The sequence below is a fragment of the Strix aluco genome, chromosome Z (genome assembly GCF_031877795.1).
Source record: "Strix aluco isolate bStrAlu1 chromosome Z, bStrAlu1.hap1, whole genome shotgun sequence".
Classification (NCBI taxonomy): domain Eukaryota; kingdom Metazoa; phylum Chordata; class Aves; order Strigiformes; family Strigidae; genus Strix; species Strix aluco.
In genome coordinates, this window is record NC_133971.1 from 42,471,590 (window position 1) to 42,495,053 (window position 23,464).

The following is a 23,464-nucleotide window of genomic DNA, read 5'->3' on the forward strand; positions in this document are numbered from 1 at the left end:
CTATCCCCAGCCTTTAAGTTTGGAGGGCGATCAGTTGGTATCCGACAGCTCTGAGGCTGGTGCTGCTGCTCCAGCACGAGTGACGTGGGGTCCCTTGAAACAAGAGCTCTGGCACGGGGCACAGTGACAGCCACAGGATCTGTACAGGCACGGAGCTGTGCCTCTACATGGAACTTGCCTTTTTGTTCTTCATGTCCTTTAAGCACTTTGCTGTTTATTCTTAATTTCCCGTCCCTGTCAGCACAGTCTCATCAGAGCTCTGTTCAGTTTTATTTTACCAAGGGAAGCTGTTGGACACATGCACAAAGGAATTTGGGTGCCTGAGGGCCGTATCGAAGTGCTCACATCAGCTTCTTCCTCAGCACAGCTTTTGCCAAGCTCCCGGGCCCTGAAGGCCTTTAATCCCAGCTCTTGCTGCAGCATGGCCTTGTGTCCATAGGACAGGGCTGTGCTCTGGGGTTTCTTGCAAACACAAAAGGAACCGACAACCTTGTCCTTTCCTGAAACTGTAAAGGGCCCAGTACCTCGGACATGTACAACACTGCAGCTGTTTTGGGGGGAGTGAAGGAGTGAAGTTACTGCCTTGCTTGCAGGCTGTGTGTAAAAGTTGAGGGGAAGAGAATGTTAATCTTTGCATAGATGATGTGGAACAGAGGAAGCAGAAGGGAATATGATCTGTGATTTTACTCAATGTCAGGATGCAAAAAATTTTAGAGTAGAGCTGTGTTTGAGGGCGCTGGTCTTTCAAGTCCCAGAAAATAAGTGGGCAAATCCATCTGTTCCTTGGTCCAGTTAGCCAGAAAGGGAGGGAAAATTATTTCTAGTCCAGAGTAGTGCTTAGTAAATGTAGATGTTTATCTTTGATTTTTGTTGGTTTGCCAAGCAGGAAAGTGTTCTGATTTTGTTGACACTCGGAGCAGCAGCGATCCGTGGGTTTGAGGCTGTTCATAATATTCTGAGCACTTAGTAAGGTCAGGCACGAAGTCATGTCGGGTCAGCTGCTCTCGTGAAGTGAAGCAGCTAAGTGACGTTTACCTTCCTTCTGTTCCCACCAAAAAAATCTAAAGAGTAATAAAGGACAGTTTGGATATTAATAGCGGTTTAGTTCATAATCCCAGTAAATGGGGTTCCAAAAGTAATGGAAGCGGGGGGAAGGTGAGAAGTGCCAGCAGGCCCTGGTGTGTGTTTGTGGCTCGACCGTGGCTCGTTTTCCGCTGTGCTCTGGCCAGCCAGCCAAGCCGTCCGGTTTTGCTGGTTGCAGAAGCATTTCTGGCCTTGGAATGAACACGAGGGATTTGAGCCAAGCTCAGCAAGGCCTGACCTCCCCTTAGCCCCGTGCCAGCCCCTGCACAAGGGCACTGGGCAGAGGCACTGGGGTGCGATGCATCTGCTGAGCGGAGCCCAGGGGGTGGAGCTGCTGGGTGAGGGCGTGGGGGGAGCCGGGGTTCAGTCAGGAGTTAGTGCTGTGCCTGTTGGGCTGCGCTTCGCAGGGTTAATTTATGACAGGGCGTCCCCGAGAAGGACAGGGGTGGTTGTGCTGTTTGTGCATCAGTGTGGGCCCGTGCCAGAGCCCTGCTGCGGGCGGGCTGGGAGGTGTGAGCTGGCAGCAAAGCAGCTGAGCTGGTGGAACTGGGATCCGGGTTAGGACCAAGCGTGCGGAGAGGGAAGCAGCTCATCCTTTTGGAGGGGGGTGCTGGCACCACTGTGGGTTGTGTGTGAGTGGCTTTGGAGGCTCTGTTGCCCCCCTCGGTGTTCCCCAGAGAGGGAGAGGTGGGGGATGCTGGGGGGGGTGGTGGCTGCATCCCCTCCCTGGCCGAAAGCCGGAGGGCGGCTCTGGGTGCCGGTGCTGCCGGGAGGCTCAGCCGCGGGTGGGCGGGGGGGGCTTGGGAGCAGGGCGGAGCAGGGACCCGGGGTGCAGGGGAGCTCGGGGCGGGGGAGGGGGTGTGACACCCCCTGCCCCATGCCGCAGGGCTGGGGGCATCCCTTGTGCAAGAGGGGGGTGCCTGGGGCAGGGTGGTGCCCGGGGCAGGGGGCCCTCGGTCCTGCATTTGAAATCCATAGGGATTTTCTGAGCAGCAGTTCTTGCGTACATCCAGGGAAAGGAGTGATGGACTTGGCAGTGCTAGGTCTACAGCTGCACTCGATGATCTGAAAAGTCTTTTCCAGCCTAAATGATTCTATTAAATGTGGTCCAGATGTCAGAAAAAGAGTAAATAAAAAAGGAGATGCAAAGTTGCCAAGCCAGTATAGCAGAGATCGGATGCTGGGAAGGGGAAAATGGTACTGTAAAGACTTAAGGCAGGAGCTGCCGCAGTAAATGATAGTATGTGGAGCTGGGGACTCTCCATCAGACCCTTGGAAGGGACCCTTGGTGGATCTCACTGTTCAGCTGACAGATAAAGTTCATGAAAAGATATAGTTGTGGCTCGTGGGACTGCACCCACAGCAAAAGGCTTTTTTGTCTCAGGGAATATTTTTATGGAGTTTTACTTCTATGAATCTTAACTCTGCCACTTATATATGGTCTAATCACGAAACAGTGTGGGACGGCCTTATGTTCTCCACGTAGGAAGGATTCCACAGCCTGGAGACACAGGTGTATCCTTTGGGTCTGCTGTGAATGGGATTCTGGATTTTCAAAGTCTCATTGTTACTCCTTCCAGGTTTGCCTAGTCATGGCCACTGGCAAGATTCATCGGTCCATGGGATCCTCCAAAATGGCTGATGGACTCCAGAGTAAGGTGGCAGTACGTTGTTATCCGAAGCTGGTCAGAGAGGCAGAGCAGCGTGTGACTGTAAGTACCTGCTGGGGGCCGGGTAGGAGCTGGGTTAAGGCTGGAAGCTGCCCCTGTCCCTCCTCTGCCTTCCCCTCCCGTTGTCAGGGTGCTGTGGAGCCAGGCACCACCTCCCCACCTGTTTGCTGCCATGCTTCTGTTGGAGGGGGCTGTCATGGTGCAGTGGGGGGTGGACTGTGTTGCTTCAGGATAAAGTCCAGGGTCTTGCCTGAACGTGCCAGCGGAGCTGAGATAAAGGAATGTACTGGGCATTGCACGGGAACAGCTGAAGCACAAACATGTGCTTCCGTCCGTCCTCTTTGCTATGTGGACAGTAACATCTTCTGTCACGTGGGCATACCTGCCAGTGCTGCCCTGGCCACACCTCTGGGCAGCTGGGCATGTGGTAGGCTGCTCAAACCACCTGGAGTCTTGACAGGACACGGCTGGTTCCCGATAGAATAGCTTCCAAAAGAGTTGTTTCATGGTATCTCGTGTCCTGTGTGGAGCACAGATGCAGCCCTGCAAACAGCAGTGGATCCAGGGCGATTCCTCCTTCCCATCCACAACTGTCCCCTTTGCTGGCTGGAGCTCCCTTCACTGGAGGTGACCCAGTGCTGAGGCTCTGTCAAGGAGATATCTCTGTATCCTTCTGTGGAGGGGTCTGTGAGGCCAGAACAGAGAGAAAACAAGTGCTAATGGAAAAGAAATAATGAAAACTTGGACCCATTCATCTCCACCTCAGTCTTGGCACAACGCTGCTTTTCTGCTTTCCTCTGACTCATCCAGCAGTGCCATCTCCACCTGCGTGTTGGTTGTGAGCACTGTGCAAGGGTGAAGTTAGGGGATGTCTGATAACTCCTCCCCGCTCTCTTCAAAGGTCTCTGGCTCAATCCAGCAAAACTCAAGAGGGTACAAATACCCGAAGAGCAGAAATCCCCAAACATGTCACATCATCTCATGAAGGAGAAGCTAATGGGACAGAGCCACTTGCTTAGAGCGTGTGTATTCCGCTCTATATCATTAATTTACTGATGTTAAATATTTCAGCAGGTAATTTACGGGACTTCCAGGACTATCCTAGTGGCTGTGATCACAAATTACTCATCAGTGGCACTTGAACGAGAAAAGTCTTTCTGCAGAAAGGCATTTCTGTAGCTCTTGCTGGTGTTTTGCATTTCAGCTGACTCCCTCTGCCTTCCTGAAGGAGATGTCTCTTACCACCAAGCAGAGGCTGGCCAGCACCCGGGAGATGAGGCGGCCCCGGATTACCCAGCTTCTAGACATGGGTGAAACCTCCCATCACAAGGTAGCCTTTTCCTGCCCTTTTCCTTGCTGTTTGATGTGACATTTGAAGAGGGTGTGTGTTTGTGACAGGAGTGCCTCCGGCTCATCTGAATACCTCAGTGACTAGGGCCTGTTGTCTTTTCAAACTGCTGGTGGTGGTGGAGTTCCTTCTGCTGGGGAAAGGTAGAACGTTTTTCCCTGGTGAGAGGTTGGAAGTCCTGATCTGTGCTAAGTCAATATAAATAACCTCTGCTGAAGTTGGTGGGTTTTGCTGGAGTTTAGCTGATACTGGGGAAAGGCTGGGGCAGGCCACAAGGGCCTGAGCTTGCCATTTTCCATCCTCCTGGTGAAATAGCCACCTCGTGCTTTGGTGTAGTCACTGTCAAATGCTTGGGGTCATGGGATTCCCTCAACGGTGGCAGCATTGGCCTTTGAAGGCTGAGGGCCTATAGTAATTACTTAAGATTTAACAAAACCAAGTGCATTAATGTTTTGGGTTGGAACAATGTGTGGGACCTTTACAGGGTGTTAGATTTTGCAGGCTGCCAGATATACAGGGGAATTGCCCTGGGCAGAGGGGAGTGGAAGTGCGTTCTCTGGATCACTTAGATGTATGTTTAAGCTGCTTTTCTCACAGGACTGCTCACTGTAGCACACAGTCCAAACGGGTGGATCGCTGAGGTAGGCTGTTGAGTGGAAAATTGGCAGCAAGATACCTGTAACCATTTGGTTAAGGATTGCCCTAGGCAGCACAGGAGGTTGGGAACGCATCAGATGAGCGCACACATAGCTGGCAGCGTGCTGCAGGCACAAGCTGCCGTGTGAGCATGGCTCCTGTGGAGCAGCAGGAGGCCTGCCTGGGTCTTTTGAGTGGGAACAGTGCAGCTGGGAGAGGGGAGACAAAGCAGGGAGGAATTTTCTCAAGTATTGCCTCTGCTCTGTGAACATTTGCGGTTTGTGTATATTTTCAGACGTGCTTCTGCGGTGGTATTAAATGAAATGGCAATAATGGAATATAATAAAGCATCTATTTAAAGCCTGTGGATAAAGGAGATACCAAGTCCAGTCTTACTCAAGTTGCCCAGTAATGCTGAGAAAAGAGCTAAACCTTACCACTATTCAGCATTCACCTCCTTTGTCTTTTTCCCAACTACTGTGTTACTTTCTTTTTAGCCTTACCTCCTCTGGTAGTGTGGTCTTCTAAGTGGTTTCTAGGCTCTCTATCAAAAAGGTATTTAGGGATGTGTGGGACTCGGTCTCTCTGTCTCAGAGTAAAGATCATCCCAAAATTGTTTCCCATGGAGTCTCGTGTAAATTCTTGGGTTTCGCTTGCTCCGTGAGTACTCGTGGCTCTTCCAGGAAGTGCTCTGGAGCTGTGTGACCACGTTAGCACAGGGCTCTGCTGGCAGTAAGCGCTGCCTTGCATTCTGGAGAAGGAAACCTGGAGGAACACCCGCCAAAAGAGCTTCTTAGCTTGAGCCTGCTCAGTGTGGTCCAGAAACTTTTGATCAGCTCAGAACACAGGTGGGGGGCTGTTTCCCTAGCGTGAGCCACGTGGACGTACTCACCAAGAGACTGTACTCCACTGGAGATCGGTAGGATTCTTTCATGAATCCTTCTCCCAGCAGGTGACCCTCCTCTCACCGCTCTGTCTTGCCTCTCCAGTTCTCAGCAGTTGACCTGGAGCAGAGCTTGTTTCAGCCTTTTCCTTCAGAGGTGGTATTTCAGAACTACGTCCCCGTCGAGGTCTACGAAGTGCCACTGATTCTGAGGAACACTGACAAGGTAAGTGCTGGGATGCGGAGCTTTAACACTGTGCTGGAAGAGGAGAGCAGTGTAATTCCTGTGGTTTAGAGCGTAACAAGTTACCTGCTGCAGCACAGCACATCCAGAATAAAATGTCTCACCACCTTTATTTTGCAAGACAGTGGAAATCTTCCCATGCTGGGAATCCTCCCCCTGATTTTGGCCGTGCATTGGTGGTATCTAACTCAAAGGAGCTTTTCTAGTCAGCGTCCTTCCCCTTGAAAGCCCTGGATTGATGGGAATGTTGAGGGTTGTACAGTTCTTTCTGCTCTCCTGCTTTACCTCGAGTGTGCACCATGTGCTGGTGGCTCCCTGGTTAATCTCCGTTTCTGGCAGGACACCTCTGCCTCTCACAGCCTGTTTAGCTGCCTCTGTGCAGCTCACTGTCAAAGCCCAGGGCTTGAGCCTTCTCCATGCTGGAGGAAGTTATGGTTAGTGGCATTAGCACTCCAGGAAGGGTGTTTTGAAGCAGCAGGGGAAACGGACTGATTTAGCAGAAGCAGTGGGAGGCCTTTAGGTGCCACTTTAGGCTCCTGCTAAGCTTAATGCAGTTCTGCTCAGGTTTTTCTAAGCAACGTGGCTCTCTGCTTTCCCTTTGGAGAACCACAGCACATCCAGAGTAATGTTCTCTTGAAGGTCTCCACCTTCACTTGAAAAAATTGTGATCGTTTTGAGATTTCCCGGGAAAGTTGAGAAGGGAGAAGTTGAAAAATGCCAGCAATGTTGTTGCACTGTAAGGAGGAAAATTGAGACCTTTTGAATTTCGGCAGGGGAAACGTTTGCTTGAATGAGGCATGTGCCAAGAGCAGCTGGTGGGAAAAGACAGGAGGGAGGAAAGGAGCTGAGTGGGAAGGTGCTCTGGGAGAGAACATTGTACATGCAAGGGTTTCTCTTGACACGTAAGAGTAAGTGTGCTGGAAGCAGAGAATGTTCAGAAAAAGAAAGGTGTAATTAAAGATACTGTTCTGTAATAAAGAGTAAGATGTGTACGTGAGAGGAGGGCAGGATGGGCAGGTGGAAGTGTACGTGAGAGCACGTGAATTAACCCCCCCTCCAAATCTACCAGTCTTGTTGGAAAACAAACAAGTGGACAAAAAAAGCTGTCAGGGCATGTTGCAGGTGGGGGAACAGCAAGAGAAGTCAAAATGTATTCTGAGATAACAGGTTTTGACAGGGACATGGTTGGAAATGGAAGACCCTTTGGCAAAGACAGTTGCAGGGTGGTCCCTCAGTTGTTCCTGGAGAGTCCTGCGCCATTCCTGGCCTGGCGTTTAGCTTGGGAATACTGGAAAGAGCAGCGTGGGTGCCCCTATCCAAGGGATACCATTCATGGGGTCCACGCTGATTCTGGGCACTCTTTGCTGTAGTATCCTCTGTCCTGATTAAAATGTGCCTCAGCTTCTCTTTTTTCCTATAGCTCTGCTTTGTTCCCATTAAGGCTTTTGGCTTCAGCTGCTCTGTTATCCAGACAGCACTTCAAAGTATTTGACGTTGCCAAGTACCAGCCAACAGGCAAACAGTCAATTTGCTCTATTCATGCTTCCTCCAGTGGAAAAGAACATCTGCATCAACATGTCTGCTATTCCCAGTAAAAATTAATAAACTTGTACAGCTGCACCTTGTGATTTTTATGCCCTGTAAAGGGGAGGCAATGTGTGAGCTGTTGATTTTTTCCAAAAGGAGTTAGTTTTGAAGCTAGTAAGACCTCAGCCATTGGACAGCTCTGGTGTAAAAGTAAGATCAGCTTTAAGGAAAATCCTTGGCATATTTAAGTATACAAACATAGAGATGATAATCCCAAGAGAGGTGGTTATATTCTAATTTTGTTGGCTTTTGGTGATGTCCAGCAACATTGTACTCTGTCTCAAAGTTTTCTCACCAGTTTCACAGATTCCTCCAAATCACACTGACCTATACTGCATGGTAGCCTGAGGTTGTCTCATCCATAAAAATCCAGCTGACAGCAAAGTATATATTCCAGATAGAGGCTCTGTAATCATTCAAATACAGAAGTGCTTTGCTGTATAGTTACTGCTCTTCCCTGTGTGTTGTAAAATTGCTTTTCTGTCTTCAGGCTGCTCCTCACCACCCTCAGCGATGTTCTGGGTGGCTTTTGCTGAAGGTCTTAGCTCATCTCCCAAGGGACTTGGTGACCAAAATGTTTGTCTGCAGTGTGAAATTGACTCCTGGAACTCGCTGTCCCAGGGCACTGCTGGGAGCAAAGGGCGTTTGGAGACTTCAGGACTGCCTTGGCCATGGGTTATCAGGCTCGAGCGGGTGGTGAAGAATGAACCTCCATTTTTCCCAAGCCTCACGTGCGTTTGTTGTTTATCAGCGAAGCTGCCTGTCAGTCAAAATTGCCTGTTTTAGACTTTCTGAGATGAGATTTGATGCTCAGGGGTTGATATCAGTGTGCTAGAAAACACCTATTTGCTGTGTCTGTGCTTGTGGTATCCCAGAGGGCAGAAACTTGCAGCAAGGTGCCTGCCTGGACTCCTGGGTGTGGGGAGGAATGCCCAGAAATCTGCCTTGCCTGCACTGGCAGCTGCCTGGCTACAGGCACCAGGCAGCAAGAGCCTCCAGAGAGCCGAGAGTGGCTTTTAATAATGAAACCACACTGTGAGTCAGTGCTGGTCATGTATCTCAAGGCAGAAAATGCCTCTGAAGCCCATAATTGATAGGCCCAGCCTGGGGGGTTGTCTGGCTTTCCATCATTTTGGCAAGTTGACCGCTCTCATCTTCTGCATCAGACTTTCCTTGTATTGTATTGGGCTTCTCCCTTGCTTCTTTACAGCCCCCTTTAAATTCCCTTAGCCATCTCCTTGTTTCTTGTCTCCTTGTCTTTCTATGTTCCTCGTTTTGCTCTTCAGGTTTCCTTTTATTCCCAGTAAGGCCACAGTGTCTGTGGTCTCCTCCTCTTGCTGGTCTGCCTGCATGACTGTAGCACTGCAGCTTGACTGCCCCACTCAAACCCAGTATGTTAGTAGTGAATTTCTTCCTCCCCCCAGTATAACAGGTACTGTTTTGCCTTCAGGTCTTTCATCCCCCTCCAGAGGCATGACTGCTTGGGTGTGTGCAGGCAGAAGCCCGCAGGTTCTTTGGGCTGGTTGATATGTGGACTTGATTCAGGTATTATCGCTTGGTGCTGCTGGTGTCTCACCTGCTCGGTGATTCCTTCACAGCAGGGCGTTGCCGTACTGCCTCTGGCCTAGAGCTGTTTTGCCCTGGCAGGATGGATTCCATCCTGGTGTATTAGGTGAATGTACCTCTGTAAGGAACTGAAGGAATTGATGCCTCAAACATTCATCGACACAGAAAACCTCCAGGACAAGCTGTGGCCTTTGTGATTAGTCTAAGGAATGTCACCCGAGGGAGCGGGGGTGTATGGAAGGCCGCACCCCCCACTCCCTTGCGGTTGTATTGACAAACTTCTTATGTGGGCCTCAGAGCGGGGAAACTGAGTGAAACCAAAAGTTTCCCCTCAAGCGCAAAGACCGCTAATCACTGTCTGCACTGTGTAAGCCCGGTACTGTGTGGCTCTATTGTGTAAGCCAGACACCATGCTTGCCTTGCTAACGACTTTGTGCCTTCACCATTGAAGAGGCGACAAGGCCTGACGAGAGGTAAGCATTTCTGCCCCAGAAGCAGAAGTATGTTAATCAGCTGATAAGATGAAACTGAAACTTTGCTGTGTGTGCACCCACCACCCAAGATGGTCGGACCTGAGACAACTCTGGATCCAGGGGTGCTGATCCAGATTTCTTTGACTCTCTTTCTCACCTTTCTATTTCTTTCCTTTCTTTTATTTCTTACAGATTTATAAGAGATCACATTGTTTATTATTCTTTTCCAAGTTTAAATTGTTTTCTACTGCAAGTAAAACATTTTAACCGGTCGTTTGGTGTCGTTTCACCTTAATTTAACCCAAGGGGATCACGGAACTGTTGCGACTTCCTGGGCTTCCAGTCTGGGTTGTGACAACCTCAAGAGTTAAAAGTGCTTTGGAAAGGTGGTTAAGGCAGGATGTCCCCAGGGCATGGCCAGGTATTTTCTCCTCATGTTTCCATATGAGTGGCAAAATCATAGTTTCCTGTCTTTCCTGCAGGTTTCTCAGCTGGTGAAGGTTGTCTTGGAGACGTCGTCTTACTTCAAGTTCACCAGCCCCGGTGGTGTGTGCTGTAAGGTAGCACCTGGCATGTGTTCAACTTTCCGCATCCAGTTCAACCCTGAGGAGAACAAGGTGAGACTGGAGGTCCAGAGAGGTTGGTGCCTTCAGTGGAAGCTGAACCTGCTGGGCTGGATTCAGAACAGGGCATCTGCTGTGGGTTTTGAGGACTGTCCTGGTTCCAGTGTGTTGAAAGAACGCAGAGGGAGCCCAGCCATCATTTAATGCACAAAGGCTCAACTTTATTAGTACTCACACTCCTTTTATATCTACAATAATCAGTTCATACATATTGCAAAAGCGAGCTCCTTATAGGTTGCTAAGGTTAGATACATTGGTTGCTAAGGTTAAATACCAATCCCTCCCCTTATGATTTCTGCAAGGCCTTGTACATAGTCTTGCTTCTGTTCTTTGTTCTTCTTTGATACTTTTCGGTATTTTCCCATCACGTCGCCGTTGTCAGCAGTTCCTCGGTGCTATGCCCTTTCTCACGTAGCCAGTTGTTAGCAAACTGCTCCACATCTCCCCCGTTTTCTTTTTGCACTTGTGCTAAAAATATTGCAGGGCCCTTTGCAGAAGACTGACAATACATGGCAACATCAAAAGTATAACCACAATTACCAAGATCATGACCCCCACAGTTTTGACCAGAGATATCAACCATCCAGAAAGTCCCCAACCTTTAAACATCCTTGTTAACCAATCTAATCCATCTTCTTCTGTTAAATGTTTGACACCATCCTTTAGCTGCTGTATGCTTTTGAAAATAGATTCTGAGTGGTCAGACAAATTCATGCAACACATTCCATCAAAATCTTCACATCCATGTCCTTGCGCTAGAAGCAAAAAGTCAATTGCAGCCCTGTTCTGTAAAGTAGCATGTCTAACACTATCAACATCAGTTAAAAGGCCACTTAAAGCTAAAGAAGTAGCGTTAGTCTGTTTGCTAAGCCAACATCCCAACTTATTCAAATTCGTTAAGGCATTTGCAACACCAACTCCTGGTGCCAATATGGAGGCCGTTATGATCTGGCCTGGATTCCAGAATTCAACGTTATCTCGACAAGAACTTTCAAACCGATGAACGGTCCTTGGGACTCGCTTATGTTTTCGAGTCATATTCAGAATCATTGACACATTTGGTGTTAATAACGTGAGACGTCCGAGGCTACACAGGCCTCCATTCAGTTTAGATGGGACGCCTCCCCAGGCACGATCTCCACAGATTAGAAACACACCAGGAGGTAATGCAAGAGGAACAGCAAAAGATCGTGAGATGTTAGTCGAAGTATAATTGCACCAAGCAGTTGAATTATGATAAGCAGCATTAGTTGCATTCACATTTTGCCCTCTCCGTGTGGTGTTATAGGAGTAATTAAAAAACACACAAGCATCCATTATAACAGAGCCTAGCAACTCTAGCTCTTGGGGTTCTTGCGTAACCTGTGGAAGGTGACTATATACACCATCCCAATTATCTGTACAATTTTTTGAAGAGTTGCAAAGAGAGAAAGCCTGAAGGGTTTGTGGGATTGGCCATGTGTCTACTGGCACTCCCACCAAACACGTGGAGAATGGATTTTCTGGGTTCGCAGTAGAAAGGCACAAGGTTTCTTGATGTGTCATATTTGCCAAAGTTACCCAGATATTCTGCTTGGGTTGTGGAACTACCCATCCTTCAGCCTGATGCAGGTTCCAGCACAGGCCGAACACACCAAGCAGGAACCCAGCGAGGGCCAGCATCTGTAGAGACACAAGCATAACCCTTGCCCCAGGTTAATAATTCACATGGTCCGCTCCACTGGCCAGTAATTAGATCTCTAACATGCACTTTGATGTCTTTTTGCAAATCCTGATTTCTGCATCTTCTATCCTTGCTACTATTCCTGCTACATACATAGAATCAGTTACAATATTCAATGGTCCATTAAACTTAACCATCGCCCAAACTACTGCCAACAGTTCCAAAGTTTGTAGTGTGTCTTGTGCTGTGGCTTTTAATATCTCATGTTTCCATGTATTATCTTCCTGCCACGTTATAGCTGCTGTCTGAGATTTCTTTCCTGCATCTGTATAAACTGTGATGGCATTCGGAATCGGCGCCTGTTGTCTTTTTGGCTGTTCAATCCAATGTAATTGTCCTAACCATCTCAAAGGTTCCATAGATAATTGATCAGTTGACAACATCATTGGCCCATTTAACATGGCTTCCTGCAATGCTATGCTATTTGCCAGGTACCATTGCATGGTTTCCTTCTGCATTGGACAGTATATGAATTGAGGTTCTCTTCCACTTATTTGAATAACTCGCACACGACCTTTCTTTACTAAATTTGCTAGTGCCTCAATTCTTTGAAGTAAAGATTTTGATTGTTGTAATGCTGGCGTGATCCATTCTAGCACCCATGTCTCCCCCGTTTTCTTTTTGGACTGCATAATAGCTCCGAGCAAATGCTGTGAACCCATCCACACAAGTATGTCCAGGGGGAGCTCAGCATCTCTCCGACGCACTTGTCCAGAAGTAATACGGTCCATAATCTGTTGTAGCACTCGCTTCTGGTGTGCTGATAAAGACACCACCTGTGCAGGGTCATTTCCTTTTAACAGTGGTCGTAATTGTTGTAAAAGTTCGTTTGGAATGCCCACTATAGGTTTTAGCCATTGCAAATCTCCTAATAGCTTCTGAGCATCGTGCAGTGTTGAGATTTCAGGATTAATTGTCAATTTTTGTGGTGTTACTATTTGTTTCATCAAAGACAATCCCAAATACTTCCATGGAGCTGTTTTTTGTATCTTTTCTGGTGCAATTACCAATCTTTGCTTTGCGAGGGTGTTTACAATTTCTTTTATCTGTGTTTCTGTAAATGGTTCTTTCTGCGCAAATAATATATCATCCATATAATGATAAATTATAACATTAGTCCATTTTTGACGTAATGGCTGTAAGGCTGCATCTACAAAAATCTGACATAAAGTTGGACTATTTCTCATTCCTTGTGGTAAAACTGTCCATTCAAACCGTTGATCTGGCCCTTCTCTATTTATTGTTGGTAAAGTGAAAGCAAATCGGCGCATGTCCCTTTCATGAAGCGGAATCGTAAAGAAACAATCTTTTAAGTCCACAATCAATATAGGCCATTCATAAGGTAACATAGCTGGATTCGGCATACCTGGTTGTAAAGCCCCCATTGGTTCCATTTGTTTGTTTACTTCCCTAAGGTCATGCAAAAGTCGATATTTGCCTGATTTCTTTTTTATGACAAATATCGGAGTATTCCAAGGACTAGTAGATAATCTTAAATGTCCTTGCTGATATTGTTCTTGTACTAGCAGGTGTGCTTGCTCAAGACTTTCCCTTTTTAGTGGCCATTGCTTTACCCATATTGGATCGTCAGATGTCCAAGGAAAGTCCAAGCAATGGCCATTAGAATAAATGGTGATCGTTTGTCAAAACTATTCCCATTTGTGCTAACACATCTCTTCCAATTAAACAGTTTACCCCTGGAGGTAATTGCACTACAGCAAGCACCGCTGTGACTGTTTGTCCTTCAATTGTTAATTGTAGGGGCGGCGTTCGATTAGCTAAAGTTAAACCACCCACGCCAGTGATGGTGGTGGTATGCTCTTGTAACGGCCAGCCTTGTGGCCAAGAAGAAGGCGACAGTACGCTGGAATCTGCGCCTGTGTCTAACAACCCTTCCACAGTTATTGCGTTACCTTGAAATGACAGATGAACAGTCTTTCTGGGTCTCGTACTCAGATTTAGTGTTAGCAGGGTCAGGCTTCCTGTAGATCCGAAGCCTTTGTTTCCACGACTCTCTTCAGTCACTGGTCGTATTGTTTGAGTCACTTGTGGCAGGGGCACCAGCTGTGCAATCCGTTGTCCCTGTGCAATCTTTACTGGTGGATTCAGTGTATATGCCATAATATAGATTTCACCTTCATAATCTGCATCGATAACTCCCGGTAAAACAAATAGTCCACATTGTGATGCCGATGATCTTCCTAATAATAAAGCTCCCATGGCTCTCCCATTAATAATGATAGGTCCTCGTACATTCGTAGATATTGTTTGAGGATTATTTGTTAACAGGGTAACATCTACTGCTGCTGCCAGGTCCAACCCGAGACTTCCCCGTGTGGCGGGTTGAAGGACTGCGCTGCGGCTGCAACTTTCGTCGTCGCGCGGCGGCCGGCGAATGCGCTTCGTGTGGAGTTTCCCGACCGTCTGCGGCAAGCCCCCTCATTATGGGAGTTGGATCGGCAAGTTTGACACCATACATTTCTGGCTGTACAACTCTTTCGTACATGCCCTGGAGCTCTGCATCGGTAACACCGCAGCTGCCCCTTTTGAGGTGTTTGCACTTTAACTGTTGCTGAAGTCTGGAGAGGCGCAAGGGCTGCCATAACCTGACTTTGAGTAGCCTGAGCCTGTTCTTTCATTCCTTCCCCTAATTTCTTTATTGCCTCTACAAGAAAAGCCTGAGGTCCAGTGGGTATCGATGACGCCTTTTCAAGTGCCTCCTCTACAGTCCAATTTGCCCCTAATGTATTCAATAAACTCTTTGTAGCAGGATTGCCATTTTGCAAAATACATTGTTTTAAGAGAGCACCCTGCATGTAGATAGGTACTCTTGCTCTTTCAATTGCATTTACCAACTTATCCACAAAACTGCCCAAAGTTTCTTCTCTCCCTTGCTTAATTCCCATATACATTGGAACTCCGCCTGGCTCTTTCACTTGCTCTATGGCTTCTCTCACTAACCTCATTGCCTCTCTCACTTTATCCGGACCGAGCAGTGCTTGAGCTTCTACTCTAGCATAAGGTCCTAACCCCATTAATTCATCCATTGTAATCCCTTGTAATGGATCTCCTGCTTGCCGCTGTATCGCTACCGATTCTAATACTCTCGCTTGCCAATGCGCATTAAACAACAACAACTGACTAGGAGAGAAAATTAACTTTGCTATACCCCGACAATCTGCAGGCAAAAGAAGTTGAGTGCTCCAGAGATAATCTAACATTTGACGAACCGGTTCACCAGTAACACCATAAGAACTCACTGTAGAGCGCAATTGTGACAAAAGCTTCCAATCTAATGCCGTAACAGTAGCATTTATTCCACCAGCTGGGTTCAGCTGAAACTGAACTGGAAAAGCCATTGCTGTCGCCATCTGAGTCATCGCCTCATCCCCTTTTTCTAACCCCTCTCGTGCCAATGCATTCCAAGCCCGACACCTTTCTTTAGCGATCTCTATCCCCAGCCCATCTTCTGAGCCAGGAGTAGAATTCTCGCTTTCCGGCGTCACAGTGTGGCTGGACGCGTCAGGGCTACTCAGGGCGGGGGCGGGGGGAGCGGTAGGGAGAACTCGTTCTGAGCTTTCCTGTCCCGTCTCTTCGGAACGTAAAGGTGGTAAAACAAGCTCACGAAACATAGGCGGCAATGGCCACCTAGTTTCCTCCTCCCCATATCTGGTGTTTTTCTCTTTTGCCGCAACTGCGCCCTGTGCAGCTCTTTTTTCCGCCTGATACCTTAGCAATTCATTATGAACCATCCTCCATAACTTTCCCAACTTTTTTGCTGTCTTATCATCGTTCAATGTTAATTCCCATAACTTATCTCCAAATTTTCGCCATTCCGATAACTCATGAACTGTATGTGGATTAATAAAACAACCTTGCTCTACCCCATAAGCTAAAAGCCCCTGAAGATCCTTTTTTACATCTATTCCCTCAACCCGGCGTTGTGTCAGCCAGGATGCAAATAAATCATATGCTGCTTGCCTGTCCATACCTGAATTTTTCCGTTGCAGCCTTTCCAGGTCTCGGCAGCACATATCAGCAGGGTTCACCTTTTATGACACCCAGGGCGCGGGCCTTTTCTCTTATTTCAGTCGCCTTTCGCCGTCCTCGCTGCTTAAGGACCTGAACCACCTTCACTGGTCTTTATCCTTCGTGGCGCCTTATACGTCCTTTGGCACGTATCATGTTGGGGTCACCACTTGTTGAAAGAACGCAGAGGGAGCCCAGCCATCATTTAATGCACAAAGGCTCAACTTTATTAGTACTCACACTCCTTTTATATCTACAATAATCAGTTCATACATATTGCAAAAGCGAGCTCCTTATAGGTTGCTAAGGTTAGATACATTGGTTGCTAAGGTTAAATACCAATCCCTCCCCTTATGATTTCTGCAAGGCCTTGTACATAGTCTTGCTTCTGTTCTTTGTTCTTCTTTGATACTTTTCGGTATTTTCCCATCACGTCGCCGTTGTCAGCAGTTCCTCGGTGCTATGCCCTTTCTCACGTAGCCAGTTGTTAGCAAACTGCTCCACACCAGTGGGGTTGCCCTGGATCTAGAACGGGGGGAAACTCTTTCCCCATGGTGAAGATTATGCTCTCATAGGCTGGAGTCTCTTATATGTTTCAGGCCATTTTTATCCTTCAGTGATGGAACATTTAATGTCATGTCTGCTGGTTTCAGAGATAAGAGAGACTTCCGTCTGTGGTGGGGCGGCCTCCCAAGGTGTTGGTTTCTGGTATCTGTCCAGTGCTGTGTGATTATGGGTTTGCTCCACTAACGGTAGATACAGAGATCTGTTTAAAAGTGACCTGTTATTTGGAAGACCCAAAGTGAGCCTGATCAGAGTGGGGACCGCCACCTTTGAAAACTAGAGTCACCTTAATGCCTAGGGTGTTGGACACGGTAGCGAGACAGCGGAACATTATGTCTGAAGTCATCGTGGTTTTTACGCACTGGTTATAGCCCACAGACTGCTGTGGGGTCTGCTCCAGGCTGTGGTCGGGCAGTCTGCAGCTGGTCCCCTCTTGGCACTGCAGGATGCTGTTAGCTGCTGCAGCAGGGACTGACGGGCTGTGCTTTCCCTCCCTGCGCTTCCTTGAGCGTTCGCGAGGGAAGATGCATGTGGAACAGTAGGAAAATGGCAGGGTGGGGTACTCAGATAGTAGGTGCTTTAAATTCCCATGGGCTGCCCATCCCTTTTATTTTAGATGGTTTAGGCTGCAGGATTGAGTACAAAATTGCTAATTCAGAAAGACTTGCTGAAGATGAAACACTCTCCTGAAATGTGATACTCAGTTCTGTAGGACGTTTGCTGCGGTTCCCTTCCTGATATTTTACCTTCCAAATACGAGAAGCAAAAGCCCTTCTGCAAGGTCCAGTGTTAATATTTGATATGTCTAGGGAAGAAGATCCTTCTTTATTCTTTTTACATCTTGGCTGTGACAACATCTGTTACAGCAACCTTAAACCCCAGCTGGTGGGTAGCGCTGGGTGTTAGTTGTTGTGTTAAAGCAGTAGCTCTGTGTCTGTGCCTCCTCTGGCTGCCTTAGGTCCCTTCCAGGCTTGGAGGGGGCGGGTGTGGGAGAGCAGGAAATCCCAAGCACAGAGGAATCTGAATCTGTTCTGGTTAAGAGTTTGTTGTGTGCAATTCCTAAATCAAATTATCTGCTTGCTGCTTCAACAATGATAAAAATATCAGACGGCTTCAAAGCACCGAGGAAAAAAGATCAGGACAGCAAGCGAGTGATAAGATGCAGAGGTTCCATCAACTCATGGATAAGAGAGCTGCTGGAGGTAATGGCTCCTGGCCCTACTGCAACAGTTTTACCAGTGATTTCAGCGGGGGCAAGAGGATACTTGCAGCCCTGCGATGGCACACCGTCCATCTGGAGATGGATCTGCTCCTCCCTACAGTGAAATGATTTGGGTGATTTGATTTGCCTTCCTACTGCTAAACGCCAGACAGCTGGGGGAACTGTCTGTCTCTTTTGTGATCAAGCCAATGCCGGGGAGTAGCACAGTTGAGTTTGCTCTGGCAGGGCTGTCCCAGTGTCTCCCATCTGCAGCTCCTGCTACCACCTGCCTCAGGTAGGCATGCTAACAAGGCATCAACCCTGCAGCAGAGAGGAAGCAAAGCTATTTCCCACGTCCCCTGAGGCTAGGTGAGCTGGAAGGGGAAACTGAGATTAGACACAGGAAGAACTCTTAAGTCTAGGGTAGAGCTGGAATAGGCTGCTGAGCGCAGGGGTGGAATTGTTAGTGCTTTTAAGTACTTGTCAGACATCTTGCAAGAATAATTTGGGTGTAGAGCTGAGCCAGTTCTGGGGTGGGGAGATAGATCAGATAGCTTTTTAAGGGAGTGTGTCCCCAGCCTTGTCCCTATAATGCTCTGGGAAGGGGTGGGAAATACACACTTACCCTACGCTCACCTGAGATTAAAACAATTCCCGTGTCCAGCTTGTTAAATATTTCACCAAAGACTGCGTGTTGGTTGTGCCTGTGGCAAAGTCCTTTTGAAAATGCACCTGAGCATCCCCTGGTCAGTGTCAGTGAGGTCACTGCGTTGCTGGGATTGGAGTTAGTGCTGTGGCACAGCTGGGTGCTTAGTGGAGCCTTTGATCATCTGCGGTGGTGATCGAAGCGGGTTCTTGTTACTACAGGAATCCCTTACATGAAATTGCTCTATTTTGGTGCCTCTGAATCAAAGTATCAGATAATTTTGTCTGGTTCTGCCAGCTTGCTGTGAAAGCAAGGGAATCAGTGGGATTGGTTCTTCTTTGCAAGTTAACAGCCCTGTTCAAGTCATGCTGCAGGAATGAAAGGTCGCTAAGGTAAAAAGTACTTTGACATTGCTGGATGCTACTGTTAGAGTCATAGAAAACAGCAGTTTTTCTTCTGCCGTGGGATGGTACTGAATGCACTGTGCTGAGATTGTTTCTTTCCCTGCAGGATTATTTCTACCAGCTCACCTGCATCACAGAAAGGGAAAAGTTTATTGTGCCAATCTGAGCTATAGGTGCCCGAGCTATCCTGGACTTCCCTGACCAGCTGAACTTCTCCGTCTGTCCAGTCAAGTACAGCTCCCAGAAAACTCTGCTGGTTCGCAACATCGGTAACCGGGAGGCTCGCTACCGCATCAGCACTGAGAGGTAAAGGAACTCGTCTTCTTTGTGTAAAACACTGTTGCATGATAACGTGGTTGGTAAACAGTAACAACAAGGAACCAGAGCATCTGAGCTGCTGTATTGCAGCCGTAGCTGGAAACGGGCAGGACACATGGGGTTTGCTGTTGCTTATAGTGTTTTAAGTGTGTTAGGCGTTGGAATGGGCTGCCCAGGGCAGTGGTGGAGTCCCCATCCCTGGAGGTGTTCAAGAGTCGGGTTGACATAGCGCTGAGGGATATGGTGTAGTTGGGAACTGTCAGTGTTAGGTTAATGGTTGGACTGGATGATCTTCAAGGTCTTTTCCAACCTAGACGAAAAGAAAAAAAAAAAACAAAACCAAACGCATGATGCAACCTTTGATAAAACTCTGCATGCTGCAGCGAGGTTTTGTACTGCAGTGGTGTCTCTGACACAGCATCTTGCAAGAGTGATTCTGTTAGATTGAAAGAGCAAACGAAGGAAGGCAACCTGGCTGCCCGTGGGCTGTGTAAGATGCTGCGTGGCAGGCGACAGCTCTAGGAGCTCAGTTCCTGTAGACCAAATGCAGTGTTAAGAAATGGGCAAGCTGTGAGCTGGTGAGAGAGACATTTAAGAATTTACCAGCAGCTGTGTCTTTATTTGCAAGTGCCATTAGATATCGTAGATCAAAGTAATTGGTATTGAGGCCCTGACAAGAACACTGTGTGGTCCAGGAACTTTGTTTTCCAGTAGGTTTGGTCTGGTCCCTGGGACCAAATATTAAGTAGAATGAGCTTTTAGGTGGAGATGCGCAGACACTGGCTTCAGAACTGCACCACAGCCCCAAAGCGGCATGCTAATGAGGGCACAGGCAAAAGATGCAGCAAGTGTCTGGTGCATGAGTTGGGGGCCTTTTCTTCTAGAGCTTTCTCTCTCCCAGATTTCCTGGAGAGTGCTCGAATCTGTAAGGATCCAGCTTGCAACCTCCTGATCCTGAGTACCTTCTGAAACGGTTACATACCAGTGTCGGCCAAAGACACCCACGCTCTGGGAGGCTGCAGGCACGTGGTGTTCCGATGGTCCCGAATCAAACGCCTGACATGAGTTGTGTTGTGAACAGCCTGTCCTGCTCCTTTTGGTCTCAGAAGAGAGTCACTCGTTTCCCAGTTTGCTGAATGGGAGAGGGTGATGCAGCTGCAGGGAAAGTGGTTCAGTTGGCTGGTAATTCGTGGTGAGTTGCTTGGTCATGGAGGTCTTGGTGTAGGAGCTGAGGTCAAGAATGCAGCAAAGACCAGCGCTCTGACTTGGTGCACCTGAGTTGCTTCAGCTTCTTCTCCAGGAAAACAGGGCTCAAAAGGCTACTCTTTACTTCTCTCTTGTGAAACGTGAGGGTTTAAGAGGAGCTTCCACCAAAGCCTGTCAAGGCTATTTAAGCAGGCTTCTAGGATGCTATTTAAGGAGGCTGCTTCTTTTCCCTGTGGAAACACGTAGGCAGGAACTTGTAAATCACTGCACAGTTTTCCTCTGGGATCTCCAGATCTAGTTGTTGCCACCAAAATAAATACTCAGTGAAGTCTAGCATCTTTTTGCAATGTACTCTCCAACTCTTCTATTGAGTGATACAGCACATGTCGAATCCTGCTTGATATGGATTTTAAGAGTTTCTGAACTTCAGCAATTAAATATTTCAGTCCTGATTTGCAATAAAGAAATGGGAAGCATTGCAAACGTTTTATTTCAAACTACACAAAAAAATATTCTGAACAACTGGATTGGATGTGTACAGGGATGGAAAGCTGGTATGATTTCCTTTGTCAGCTGATGACATCTGCCATCTCTTCCATTTCATTGTGAACTTTTGAAAGCCACTTTGACATTTCAAACAGATGATTTAAATCTTTGACTATAAGTAGCATTTTATTCTAATTAAGTTGCCCTGACTTTCATTCAGATTTCTTTTTAAATACTCTTAAAAGAGTATTTAAAAACACATGCTTGCATGTGAGAGGAGGAGGAGGATGATTAGTGGCGTAGAAGGGAGTGAGAGATCTGTGTAAGCTTAGATCCATCAGGTGACCTCTGTATCCTTTATTCTCTATCTAAACAATTTAAACTTGTGTTCTGGCCTGAGCATATTCAGGCTCTTGCCCATTCACAAGTCAGCTGCAGATGCCACCATTTCCTAGTCCATCGTGCTGCTCATATCATGTTTCCTTGTAGCTTTTCTCTGGATTTCCTTCTCTGTGGCACCAAGCATAACCTGTTTGCCTTCACCTTCAGTGCATTTTTCAGCCCATCTCCAATCCTAACCTTTCCCCTCAGTACTGAGAGCTCAGCTCTTGCATCTGGTCACTTCATGATGATGTTCCCTGCCTGTTACTCATTTATCTAAAGGCTTTGATGTTTTCTGTTGTGCATTTCCCTCCAGGGAAGAGCTCTTAAGTGAAGCCATGGGGCCAATTCAGCATCCTTCTGCTGTTCCCTGTTTGGAGCTCTCCCTTGCCATAGTTTCTACCAGAAGCATGGCTGCATTTTGACCACTTTTTCATGAAGGGAGAAAACCACCAAAGCACTCCCTGTTATGCAGTCTGGCTTTGTGCCTCTCCTCCCTCTGCATGTCCATACCCAGCTCTTAACTGCATAGCATGGTAATAAAAATTAATAATAGTATAAATAGAGAAAGTCTCTTCCTGTTGTCTCATTGTTAAGGCAGGATAATGAGTTTCTGCTCCATGACATTCACAGAGATAAATGTCATTCCAGTACATTCGAGTTGAAAATGGTGTCTGGAAGCAGATCTCAGTGCAGCACTGCCTTTTCCTGACATTGCCGACGTTGTGCTATGCCATGCTATGGGACTAGAGGGGATCAGTCCGAGATAAGATCCATTTAGGAATGTCCCCAGCAAGCTCTGAAAGCTCAGGAAATGATCCTGCGAGGCACAGTGCCTCGAGCCCCCTTGCATCCCTCCCTGTAGTACCCATACGCTACGTGGAGGCGTGAGATTGGCCAGTTACCATAGGACGTGCAAAGACCATCCAAGGACATGAAAAATAGAGCCTAGGTGCAGTGAAAGAGGGAAATACAGAGCTTGCGAGATGCTGACTCCACACAGGATTTCTCAGCACGGAGATGGAGTCTTGGATGCTTTGACTGTAGCAGACTGGGTTTACTGGAATGGCTATACTGCTTGACTTTGGCTGTTATACCATTACTAAAAATAATATATGTGAAGATTAAACGACCTTTGTTTTTTTACCTGCAATAGATCTTAGTGGACAGAAGAGGCAATTCAATCTCCGGTAATGTTACTGTCTTCCTTGGGTTTGGAGGTAGCTTGTAATGAAATCAATTGTCCCAAACTCAAATGATTTTATAGTGCACCAATAGACCAAAGAAAGGTTGGCTGCAGAAGATAAAGATGCCACGGCACTTGAAGTGTATTGCAGCCTCCTTGCACACTGCATGTGCCAAAGGTGTGGTTGCAGGAGAACAGGCGGCATGGTGGTTTGAGGGCCTGGGCCACAGAACTGCCAGCTTTGTTCACTTGTCAGTTGTGTTCCTCAATTCTGTCAGGAGTATTTGGCCTTTGGTATCATCATGGGATGCCCAGCTGTCAAGATGGTGAAAGTAAGCAAGATGTAAATGCCAAAATATATCCTTATGAAATTGCTTACAAATCTAGTGTTGCTTTCTTTCTGAAGGGCAATAACAGGCAAGATATCGGCAAGTGCTGATGTGCAGGTCTCTCCTAATTTGGTGTGGCTAGATAAGTTTATACAAGCTGGGGACTGCAAGGTGCCATTGGGAGATCTGGACTTGTGAAAGTTTAGATGTCGTACAACAAAGCAAACCTACAAACGGACATAGTTAAAAAGCATGTCAGAAGAAAATGAGCTATTAAAAAACCTCCAAACCTTATCTTTTGTGTCTTTCAGGAGCAGTAGTGATTCATTAGAAGGGTAGATCTAACAGGATGACAATTATCCTAAAGAACAGGTCACACTTAATGGATAAAAAGCCAACGTCTAAATCACTAGCGTCATCTCTCAGCAGTGGTTTTCATTTGGCTATGACAATGTGTCAGGGGTGTCTCCTTGGCATCTCTTCTTATCTGTAGGCTACAGGCAACAGCTTAGTGACGGTGACTGAAATTCAGGGGAGTTAAATTTAACCATGGAGCTTTCATCCTTGTGTCTTGGAGAACCAGGTCCATGTGAGGAATAACGAGCTCCTGCTACAGCAGTAAGAGAGTTGTCTTGTGGGTACAGCATGGGGTGGGATGTAGGACATGCAGTGTCTGATTTGTGCTCCGTTTCTCAGTCCTGAGAATTGAGTCCTGAACTTGGTTGGATCCTCTTCTTCTGACAATTTGAAAAGATGAAGATATCTTCAGGAGTGTTATTCCCATCCTATCCCATCCATCTGAGGGCAGGAGTATGTAGCCATGGGGAAGGAGTAGGAAGGTGATGGGATGGGAGGTAGTGCTGAAGTGTTGCCCGGGA

At 47.3% G+C, this 23,464-nt stretch overlaps 1 pseudogene; it reads left to right on the plus strand.

The window, feature by feature from the left end:
* Positions 1-2,675: 2,675 nt before the first annotated feature.
* The window catches only part of LOC141918790 (hydrocephalus-inducing protein homolog), an 80,834-nt pseudogene continuing 60,045 nt past the window's right edge, over positions 2,676-23,464 (plus strand).